The sequence below is a fragment of the Schistocerca serialis genome, unplaced genomic scaffold, assembly GCF_023864345.2.
Source record: "Schistocerca serialis cubense isolate TAMUIC-IGC-003099 unplaced genomic scaffold, iqSchSeri2.2 HiC_scaffold_1226, whole genome shotgun sequence".
In the NCBI taxonomy this organism is placed as follows: Eukaryota; Metazoa; Arthropoda; class Insecta; order Orthoptera; family Acrididae; genus Schistocerca; species Schistocerca serialis.
Window position 1 is genome coordinate 155,001 of NW_026047432.1, and position 10,000 is coordinate 165,000.

At 49.0% G+C, this 10,000-nt stretch overlaps 1 non-coding gene across 1 annotated transcript in view; it reads left to right on the forward strand.

Moving 5' to 3' along the window:
• Positions 1-8,694: 8,694 nt before the first annotated feature.
• Positions 8,695-10,000, forward strand: part of LOC126436100 (small subunit ribosomal RNA) — a 1,909-nt gene continuing 603 nt past the window's right edge. Inside the window, exon 1 of the ribosomal RNA XR_007580423.1 lies at positions 8,695-10,000. This exon is cut by the window's right edge and continues 603 nt beyond it. This is a non-coding gene — a ribosomal RNA (small subunit ribosomal RNA).

Below are 10,000 nucleotides of genomic sequence, written 5' to 3' on the forward strand. Positions count from 1 at the left end.
ATGCGTTTCATGAAGAGATATTTCCAATATGCGACATTCCCGCTGTCCCTATTCATGGCTCGGCTGCTGGACACACTGCAGAGAAGACATATAAATCACTAACAAATTTGTGTTTAGACAAAACTGTAACTGGTGATGGCACAGAAAATTTGTCAAAGGACTCTGTAGAACAAGTAGTACTGAAAACCTTGAAAGTAGAAGTAACTGGTGGTGGCAAGGTGAAAGAGAAAATGGACCCAATAAATGTAGACACCTCTGTGAGAAGAAGGACTTATAACATTTGTCCCCCTGGGAATACATATGGTATATGCGAGGAGTCATTAAGACTGTCACGATTAGAAGATCCAGCGATTTTGACAGTGGCTCTTAGGCAGCTGGTGAGGACCGGGTATCCCAGAGGAAGAAAGATAACATTCCCTGCTCTGGAGGATGCTGACTGCATCCAGCTCGCTGCAGTAAATATACCTCTTGAGTTCAAAGAATTAGAGGAACTTGTGTCGAAAGTTTTTGCTCGAAGGGGCAGGGTTTTTGACTTAAAAAAGATATACAATGATATGGTAATGATGTACGGCAGGATCGCTTTTGATCCTGCCCAAACTTGGCCAAATAGTCATTTCTATACAAGGTATCCTGATGCACTTTAGAGTGTTTCAGGTAAATGCAATGAGAAGTCAGTTAGTCTTACACGAATTAAGAAGACTAACAGAGGAATATAAAGTAGACATCTTATTAATACAAGAACCATACTCCGTCTCGGGAAGGGTCCCTGGTTTTCCCGTTAACGCACAGGTGATTGCCTCAGGCCAGCAACCAATGACTTCAATCATAATATTAAGTAATTTAATCAAAACAACTGTAATTACTCAATTATGTACTACACATCTCACGGTTGTAGAAGTAAATTTAAAAGGACACAGTTTGTATTTAATGAATCTGTATTGTCAGTATAGACATGATATTGACATTTACCTGGGACAATTGCGGACAGCAATAAGAACCTTACAAGACAAGCCTATAATAATATCAATGGATGCAAATGCAAAATCGCCGCTCTGGCATAGCCCGGTACAAGACCACAGAGGAATCGAACTAGAAGATCTAATCATGGAACACAATTTGAATGTTGCGAATCTCCCCGGCAACCCTCCATCTTATAGGAGCCGAGCCGGGGCAGCATCTTTCATTGACATCACTTTAACTTCAATGGACATTGCAAATAAAATTTTAAACTGGAAAACATACGACGGCATAACTACGAGTGATCACAATGTCATTGAATTTGAAATATCTGTGGAGGAGGACCGGGTACCTGCAGAGTGGACAATGCGTTATGACTACGGGAGAGCCAACTGGGGCCTTCTGGAGGCGGAGTTCGATCCTCCAGAGCTCGGAATTGAATTTAACGTGGAAGAGGCAGTAGAGGCCCTAACTACCTCTATAAAGACGGCTATCGCCGTAGCGATACCAGTGAAAAGACGTCTCATTCGGAAAGCGACTGCGCCATGGACTCCGGAGCTGTCGCGGCTCAGGCAGTCTATGCGTAGAGCACGCAGGAACTATCAGAGGGCTTTTGCCCAAGCAGAAAGACAATTCCATCTTACTATATACAGAAGACAGAAGAGGGTCTTTAAGGACACCCTAAATCAACACAGACAGCAGAGTTGGGAGGACTTCGTAAAGGAACATCTAACCCTGGACCCTTGGGGCATGCCCTACAAAATCGTGAGGGAGAAAATACACTCCCCAATGCAGCTCTCCACAATCAAAAAGGAGGATACTGACGACATGACAATTGACTGGAGACAAACTGCTGAGGAGTTACTTCGTGTGCTCCTACCGGACGACCGACCTGATTTGGACACTGAGCTGCAGAGGGAGATACGTCAGCAAGACCAAATAGAATACAATAATAATCTACAAGTCTACCCCTTCTCGCAAGAGGAGGTGGTACAAGCAATAAAATCCTTCGCGAGGCGGAAAGCCCCAGGGCCAGACGGTATACCGGCAGAAGTACTGCAGTGCATAGCACAAAAGTTGGCACCAAGTCTTGCCAAAATTTACAACAGATGTCTGGAATTGCGGAGCTTCCCAACATGCTGGAAAATAGCAGAAGTAGTCATAATCAAGAAGGGCCAAGATAAGGACCCTACACTTGCAAAGTCCTATAGGCCCATCTGTTTACTTGACGTTTTGGGCAAGACCTTTGAAAAGCTTTTGATGTCTAGACTGTCTAGCCACAGGCTTCTTCGTGGTATGAGTGAATTGCAATACGGTTTCAGAAAGGGCAAGTCTACATCTGATGCCATAAATAAAGTAGCAAGTATTGTGCACTTGTCCACGAAGAAATATGTCCTGGGCATCATGGTGGATATTTCCGGCGCCTTCGACAACCTGTGGTGGCCGGCGCTCTTTTCCCAGTTAAGGGAGATGGAGTGTCCAGGGGCGCTATACGGTTGCCTGAGGGATTACTGTCGGAAAAGAGTTGCGAAAATCACGGCTCCTGGTGCCGTGATGTTGAAAGACATCTCAAAGGGCTGCCCGCAGGGCTCTGTGTGTGGCCCCGTGTTTTGGGATGTAAACATGGACCCCCTGCTGACAACTTTGGATGGGAACGACACGGTACTGGGAGCGGTGGCGTATGCAGACGATCTTTTCATCATGGTCGAAGGAGATAGTCGTGCTGAAATAGAGAATAAAACAGTACAAGCATCTGAGATCTTAATGCAATGGTGCCAAAAGTCAAAACTACAAGTTGCACCACATAAATCAAATTACATTCTTTTAAAAGGAAAGCTGGCCCGTGATCCAGTCGTGCGGCTGGATAATAGACTAGTTGCGAGATCTAGGTCCGCAAGATACTTGGGCGTCCTCATGGATGAGGCGTGGAGCTATGCTCCGCACATCGACCATGTGGCTACCAAATCCCTCACAATATTCAACAAACTGATCAGTATTGCTCAAAGACGTTTCCATTTGCCCCCTGGGGCAACTAAAATGTACAATAATTGTATACTGATACCAGTTGTGGGGTATGGTTCCAGCGCGTGGGCACACAGGCTCACTCAGGTGAAACCAGCACGTGTCATTAGACGAATACAGCGGAATGTAATCATGCGGTGTGTTGGTGCTTTCAGCACCACACCAACGGACGCTTTGTTTGTAATAATGGGACTTCACCCGCTGGATTTAATGATTAGACAACATGCAGCTATACACTGGATCCAAAAGCGGGAATACGAAAAAGTAACAGCACTTATAGGAGAACACATGAATAATATCAAGCAGATTAGAGAAAAAATTACAGATATCTGGCAAGAGCAGTGGCAGTCCTCAGACACTGGGAGAAGGGTCTTCGACTTCTTTCCCAGTGTCCGTGAGAGGCTTAAGATGAAACATCTAACAATAACATTGGGAGTGGTACACTTTTTATCCGGGCATGGCCCATATCCAACATACTTACACAGAATTGGCAGTATGCAGTCGCCTGAGTGTGTCTGTGGCGCTCCTGTGGGGACGCCCGAGCACGTAGTTCTGGAATGCCCGGAATTCGACCCAGTTGCCAATGAGGCAAGACGGGAATTGCGGAACACACCGCTCATGGAGATATTAAGAAGCCCAGAAAGATTTAATGCATTCCAACAACTAGTCGATCAGGTTTCTAAATTTGCAAAACTGATATTTGTGCGCAACGACGCAGATTAGAAGAGAGAAAAGCTGTACTCCTCAGCCAAGTCTGAGGAGTAATGTGCATCAAATTATAGACAAAAAACCAAGAGAAGACTTAGGAAGGGAGGGTCGCTGGCCATGGTGATGTGGATGTCCATGCCACTATGGACGGGCGACCTCTGTCCGCCTTGCTCCTACGGGGCAGAAAGAAATATTGCGGACAGCGAAGAGGGCAAGATGGACGAAGAAGGGAAGGCTCCCCAATCTATGGAAACATAGATGAGAGGGATGCCTTGGGGTAGTACCAAGCGTGTGTTCCGCCTTCTCGCTTGTCCGAACGTTAAACCAATAATAAATAAAACTACCGACTAGACAATAAAACCAAATGAGACCTTGTAAATAATTCCATGCACGTACAATAATTATTTGTTTGCTGTTAATTAGCGCAGAAGAGCGCGTTTCATTTTTTGTAAATTGTAGTAGAGTAGTTATTTTCTTTTCATGTAGAATTGTAGAATAAAAGGGTGGTGGAGGGATGAAAAATAAATGTAAATAAATGCAGTGGTTTCTAGGTAGTAGAAGCCGGCCCACCTCCTCGTGGTAGGGACGGAAACGCTCCTGGTATCCCGGAGCGGCTAAGTGGCCGGAAGGAATAACAATTGTAAAGTAATGTAGAACTAATATTTATGTAAATCACTGTAAATGTAATAAAGTAGAATTGTTTAGTTATTACTACCCACTTAGGTTAACTAGATAGTGGGTAAATGTAAGTTAACAATAAATGTAAAAAAAAAAAAAAAAAAAAAAAAAAAAAAAATGTCCCTATTCATGAGCTGCGAGCTGTACCACGTACAAGCTACAGACGCGATCGCATTGCTCACTGTACGGATTCTCATGCTGAGCCATCAGCTAGGAAGCGCCCCATCCATGTCGGCACCCGTGGGCGTTGCACTCGCAGTCGCAAAAAACGCTGGGCAAATATATATCTCGGAAGAGTAACGACAATCCGAGCCTCCTGGCGTTGCACTCGCAGTCGCAAAAAACGCTGGGCACATATATTTCTCGGAAGAGTAACGACAGTCCGAGCCTCCTGGCGTTGCACTCGCAGTCGCAAAAAACGCTGGGCAAATATATTTCTCGGAAGAGTAACGACAGTCCGAGCCTCCTGGCGTTGCACTCGCAGTCGCAAAAAACGCTGGGCACATATATGTCTCGGAAGAGTAACGACAGTCAGTCTCCTGCGTGGGAAGAGTCTTTCTAGGCCCTGACCCACGGGAAGGGTGTAGCTTCCCCCATCCCGGACATTTGACGTCGTCACACTACCGGTATTGACTAATAGACTGACTGCTGATAATCATTAGCCATACACTGGGGGAAACGGCCGACAGGGGCGGCAACATAGTGGAGCCGTAGTGTCACTAATGTACAGAGATAGAACAGTTTCGACTGGAACCAGAGTAACCGTATACACGGCACTGATTAGTAATAGATGCAGAGCCATCAGAATACAGATAATATATACAACCGTCCCTATACATGCTGAAAGACTCTGCACACAATGAGAACCACACGTCAGCCAGACACTCTTATCACACACTACTCTCTTATCACACACTACTCTCTGCCTGTAACAGGCACACACACAATATCTAACCACCAGCATGGAAGAACATCCAGTGCATCCTCTCCGCCACATGACACAATCCACACTATCATTACCAGACCGGGAGGTCCACCCAGAAAACACAATATCCCACCCTTCCGACATCCGCACATTGCTCAGCTAAGCCACGAACACCCACACATGTCCTACACAGGGGTGCACCCAACATCACAATACTGCCTCCTGTCACAGCACACAAACAATGGCAGGAATGAAAGACACAGATCTGCCACAACCATGGAATCGGAGCGCCGCCTGTCATGAGCCAAAAGTGCATCCTGACGTGACAAATCGGATAATGCCGCAGGCATCCAATTACGATAATCACTATCAACGAACCTGCCGCCCCCCCCCCCAAATACACCTTTCCCTACAACAATGTGTATCTGAACCTAAGCTATATTGTACCTTAACCTAACCTATATCGTACCTTAACCTAACCTATATCGTACCTTAACCTAACCTATATCGTACCTTAACCTAACCTATATCGTACCTTAACCTAACGTATATCGTACCTTAACCTAACCTATATCGTACCTTAACCTAACCTATATCGTACCTTAACCTAACGTATATCGTACCTTAACCTAACCTATATCGTACCTTAACCTAACCTATATCGTACCTTAACCTAACCCATATCGTACCTTAACCTAACCTATATCGTGCCTTAACCTAACCTACGTTGTGCCTTAACCTAACCTACGTTGTGCCTTAACCTAACCTACGTTGTGCCTTAACCTAACCTACGTTGTGCCTTAACCTAACCTACGTTGTGCCTTAACCTAACCTACGTTGTGCCTTAACCTAACCTACGTTGTGCCTTAACCTAACCTACGTTGTGCCTTAACCTAACCTACGTTGTGCCTTAACCTAACCTACGTTGTGCCTTAACCTAACCTACGTTGTGCCTTAACCTAACCTACGTTGTGCCTTAACCTAACCTACGTTGTGCCTTAACCTAACCTACGTTGCGCCTTAACCTAACCTAATTTGTGCCTTAACCTAACCTAATTTGTGCCTTAACGTAACCCATGTTGTGCCTTAACGTAACCCATGTTGTGCCTTAACGTAACCCATGTTGTGCCTTAACGTAACCCATGTTGTGCCTTAACGTAACCCATGTTGTGCCTTAACGTAACCCATGTTGTGCCTTAACGTAACCCATGTTGTGCCTTAACCTAACCCATGTTGTGCCTTAACCTAACCCATGTTGTGCCTTAACCTAACCCATGTTGTGCCTTAACCTAACCCATGTTGTGCCTTAACGTAACCCATGTTGTGCCTTAACGTAACCCATGTTGTGCCTTAACCTAACCCATGTTGTGCCTTAACCTAACCCATGTTGTGCCTTAACCTAACCCATGTTGTGCCTTAACCTAACCCATGTTGTGCCTTAACCTAACCCATGTTGTGCCTTAACCTAACCCATGTTGTGCCTTAACCTAACCCATGTTGTGCCTTAACCTAACCTATAATGTGCCTTAACCTAACCTATAATGTGCCTTAACCTAACCTATATTGCGCCTTAACCTGACGCACGTTGTCGCTGAACCTGCTCTGTAATTGTTATGCAACCCGTTAAATTGGTGTAGTGTTGCCTAACCGCAACCCTCGCAATATAGTTCCCTACTCGCACTGCCCGGTCCCCTGTGTATCGCGTCATGTTAAACACCTTGCAGGTGTTGCTGACTTTCCACATGCTCCTGCTATACACTGTAGTGTGGATAGCAGCAGGACGTACATGCCGCCCCCCCCCCCCTTCCCCCCTGCCTTCGCAAGCTGGTCGGTGAGAAGTTTGCATGTTCAATGCCCTTCGCATGCCGACGTACTCAGCCTACGTTGTGGTACGGCCTGTCACCTGTCCGCCGATGTACGCAAAACCCACAAACTGTACTGCACATTGGTCCGTATGTACTGAATGATACATCGTGGCACATGTGACCGTATGACGACTGCGCCTAGCAACGGCGGACCATACAGTCCAAATATTGTGCACGCAGCTACGTGTCGTCTCCCTATAAGAGCTGGATTGCAGTGTGGTACGCCATACAGACGTGTGGGAGGAACGGACGCCCTGGATGGCGATCAGCATGAGCAGTCTGTTGATGTAGTGGAGCGTGTATTCGGACGTAGTCGTCTCTTCTCACACACCGTGATAGCATGTTGCACCGCGTTCCACATCTGCGACATGCTGCAGAGGCGGGCTGACAGTCGTTCGCGCAATGGACACCGCATACGTACGGGGTCTACCTTCCACGTGTTCTCTAGGCGTGCACATGTTGTTGCGTCTATGTGGGCAGACGTAGTGTGTTGTGACACCTGACACAGGCATGCAATACTCGTTGCAAATGGCGATGGACGTGTACGTTTGCTGGTGACGTTACGCAAATGAACAACTGGTAACCCGTTGTGGTGCGGTTGTTCTCGCTAGAGGTGAATCAGTGTTGGCGACGATCGGTCGAGCTATTAACCGGTTGTTTCAGGGAGACCCACCATGCCCACGAACGTGAAAGGGGACCCACCATGCCCACGAACGTGAAAGGGGATCTGGGTGTGAGGCGATACGCGGCGGTGGCTGGGTGGGACCGTCCCCGGCCGGTGAGGGGGGGCCGCCCGGCGTGCTGGCAGCGCGGTGCGTGGGCGCACGCGCCACAGCCGGCTGGTGGGGGCGGCCAGTGGCAGGCGCGCCGGCCGACGGACGCGGCAGGCGGCGCAGCTGCGCGCCGGCGCCCCCTGCTCGCGGCGCCTTGCGGCCAAAGTAGGTCCTCGCGGGCCCGGTGCGAAGCGCGGTGGCCATCTGCAGTGTGCTGGTCCGATTGAGGACTTTGTGCGCTGAGGATGCGCCGCCGCCCGGCGCTCGGCGCCGCGACGCCGTCTGCTGCTCGGTCGCCCCAGCGGTTCTCGCAGGTGGTTTGTATCGCAGCTGTGCGGACGTGTTGGCGCGTGCGCTGTGCTGGGAGAGTTCGCTTCGGCACCCAAGTGGGGCTTTTGTCCTTCTGTGGCGCTGGCGTTGGAGCTGCCGGTCACCGTAGGTGGCGCGTGTTGTCTCCCGCCGGCAATGCCACGACAGCACGCTCCCGGGCCTCTGTCGGCAGCGGCAAGCTCAGTTGGGAGCACGGGTGGTCGCACCTAAAGCGTCTACTCGCCTAACTCCGGGCGATTGCGCCTCTCTCGAACCCGACCAAGTACTTAGGACGGCGCTGCGCGCCGCCGGGACCTGAGAGGGTTTCGAGGTGTGTTGTGCAGGGGAGCTCAGCCTCCTCCTGTTTGCAGAATAATTGAGCGGACGCTTGCGTGTTCGCGCGGGCCCCCGGGACACACTCCCGGGCGGCCGGCTGCTCAGCTCTAGTTGACGCAGCTCCCTGGTTGATCCTGCCAGTAGTCATATGCTTGTCTCAAAGATTAAGCCATGCATGTCTCAGTACAAGCCGCATTAAGGTGAAACCGCGAATGGCTCATTAAATCAGTTATGGTTCCTTAGATCGTACCCACGTTACTTGGATAACTGTGGTAATTCTAGAGCTAATACATGCAAACAGAGTCCCGACCAGAGATGGAAGGGACGCTTTTATTAGATCAAAACCAATCGGTCGGCTCGTCCGGTCCGTTTGCCTTGGTGACTCTGAATAACTTTGGGCTGATCGCACGGTCCTCGTACCGGCGACGCATCTTTCAAATGTCTGCCTTATCAACTGTCGATGGTAGGTTCTGCGCCTACCATGGTTGTAACGGGTAACGGGGAATCAGGGTTCGATTCCGGAGAGGGAGCCTGAGAAACGGCTACCACATCCAAGGAAGGCAGCAGGCGCGCAAATTACCCACTCCCGGCACGGGGAGGTAGTGACGAAAAATAACGATACGGGACTCATCCGAGGCCCCGTAATCGGAATGAGTACACTTTAAATCCTTTAACGAGTATCTATTGGAGGGCAAGTCTGGTGCCAGCAGCCGCGGTAATTCCAGCTCCAATAGCGTATATTAAAGTTGTTGCGGTTAAAAAGCTCGTAGTTGGATTTGTGTCCCACGCTGTTGGTTCACCGCCCGTCGGTGTTTAACTGGCATGTATCGTGGGACGTCCTGCCGGTGGGGCGAGCCGAAGGCGTGCGACCGCCTCGTGCGTGCTCGTGCGTCCCGAGGCGGACCCCGTTGAAATCCTACCAGGGTGCTCTTTATTGAGTGTCTCGGTGGGCCGGCACGTTTACTTTGAACAAATTAGAGTGCTTAAAGCAGGCAAGCCCGCCTGAATACTGTGTGCATGGAATAATGGAATAGGACCTCGGTTCTATTTTGTTGGTTTTCGGAACCCGAGGTAATGATTAATAGGGACAGGCGGGGGCATTCGTATTGCGACGTTAGAGGTGAAATTCTTGGATCGTCGCAAGACGAACAGAAGCGAAAGCATTTGCCAAGTATGTTTTCATTAATCAAGAACGAAAGTTAGAGGTTCGAAGGCGATCAGATACCGCCCTAGTTCTAACCATAAACGATGCCAGCCAGCGATCCGCCGCAGTTCCTCCGATGACTCGGCGGGCAGCCTCCGGGAAACCAAAGCTTTTGGGTTCCGGGGGAAGTATGGTTGCAAAGCTGAAACTTAAAGGAATTGACGGAAGGGCACCACCAGGAGTGGAGCCTGCGGCTTAATTTGACTCAACACGGGAAACCTCA